This window comes from Lithobates pipiens, unplaced genomic scaffold (assembly GCF_037356315.1).
Source record: "Lithobates pipiens isolate NorthernLeopardFrog02 unplaced genomic scaffold, aLitPip1_a1.2 Scaffold_10, whole genome shotgun sequence".
In the NCBI taxonomy this organism is placed as follows: domain Eukaryota; kingdom Metazoa; phylum Chordata; class Amphibia; order Anura; family Ranidae; genus Lithobates; species Lithobates pipiens.
The window spans coordinates 70,597,976-70,600,025 of record NW_027507686.1 but is presented as its reverse complement, the minus strand read 5'-3'; positions in this window follow the sequence as shown (position 1 = coordinate 70,600,025).

Sequence of the window (2,050 nt, the reverse complement as noted above, 5' to 3'; positions counted from 1 at the left end):
ATATGCCCAAGAACTCATGACCGCATTCCTACCCTCCCTACCGGAATCAGAGATGCAGGTGGACCGCATACATAGACTGCCCAAACCGACGCATCTCCCTGACAACATTCCCTGGGATGTTTTTATGAGGGTACACTTTTACCACACCAAAGAGCAACTCATGTCGGCATTCCGCAAACAACATCCACCAGAGAAATTTGCCCACGTTCAACGGTTTGCGGACCTTTCGCAGTTCACGATGCAGAAGCGTAAATCCCTCCTGCCTGTCACAAAAGCGTTACGAAACCACAACATCCCATATCGATGGGGTTACCCAGTGACGCTAACCGTTACTCATGAGGGAAATACCACTGTTGTAACCAACATTGATGAAGGCTTAGATCTTCTGAGAGCCCTAGACATCCTGCCTGCACAGATAACGGAGGAGTCTCCACCTAAGGTAAATACACACCTCCAGGCAGATTGGCAAACGGTGTCTAAAAAGAAGGAAAAAAAACCAGCGGAACCCATGAACACACTCGCATGATATGTGGAAACATTCATAAACCATGAGGTCCCAGTTGCACTAAGGAGCACTCTGTGCGCTTTGTTTTTACCCCCTGTAATAATGGATGGCAGTTTCGTCCTCAGATTCATGTTGAATCTTCTCTCTTTTTATTGAACTGTTACATGGACTTGCATTTCTTCCCTAACCATCTCTCCTCCCATCCCTCTCCCTTATGGTCTGGTCAATTCAACCAACAACCGGAAGGGATAGCCCAGGATGGATTAACTCTACTGCCATCTGGATGCAGGAACCAGGAAAGGAGCTCTGTAAGTCACTATCCCAGGTACTGTAAATATCTTTTTTTCTGCCCCATAGTCATGGCTCTTAATATTGTGTCATTTAATGCTAATGGCCTGAACCATCCAGCCAAGAGGACTTCTGCCTGGAGAGAGGCACTCAAGCTTCGAGCAGACATGTTATGCATTCAAGAGACTCATTTTGAGGCCAATAACATTCCTCGATTTCAACACAAAAACTCTCCGCATGTTTTTCTGGCATCTGCCCCTAAGAAGCAAAAAGTGCTTATTGCCATCAAGGATTTGGTGGCCTTTACTCTGAAGGAGGTACACTCTGATCCTGCTGGGCACTTCCTAATTGTTCAGGGAGATCTCAACAACAGACCTTATACTATAGTGAATCTTTATGCGCCTAACTCCCATCAAATTAGTTTCTTACAAAGGCTGTTTCAGAAAATTGCTTCCATTCAATGGGGAGCATTGCTGATCTGTGGCGATCATATTTCACCTGACTATACGATGGATACCACCACTGTGGCCAAAGCGACCCCTTCCTAAGCTACAACCACTCCTGCATGCAGCGGATGTCTATGATGTCTGGAGGTGTCAACATGCCAGTGAATGTGATTACACTTATTCCTCTAGACATTATTCGTACTCTCGAATTGACTTGATATTAGTAGACACTTTTGTTGCAGGCTGTGTCCTCCACCATACATGACATTTCGTAGTCCGACCACGCTCCTGTCTCTATTATGGTGGTGGAGGGGCACGCACCTAACCCTGCATATATCTGGAGAGCCAACTCCCAAATCTTCCAAATGCCTATGCATGCCACTGACATAGCGGGTCACCTGAGTTTCTCTTGCAACGAGGGTTCGGTGGAAGACCCGATGGTGTGCGCACAAAGCATTTATTGGAGGGGTGATGTTAAAGATGTGTGGGGGAGAAGAGGAGGAGGACGCAAAAAAATTAATCGACTCTTGGATATTATCAAAACCCTTGAGTCCATATATAAGAAATTCCAACACACAGCTGGCCCAAAAACTATCCCAAGCACGCTTTGATCTCAGGCTCCTACTTATAGAACAGTATAAGCATATCCGCTCACTTAAAATGTCCCATTACTCCTCGGGGAATCGGGCAGGTACGTTTCTGGCTCAAAGGCTTAGGGGTGTTAGAACTAAATCTAAAATACCATATCTATTACAGCAACCAGAAAACAAAAACCATTATAACCCTCAGGAGATCGCAGACTCCTTTGCCA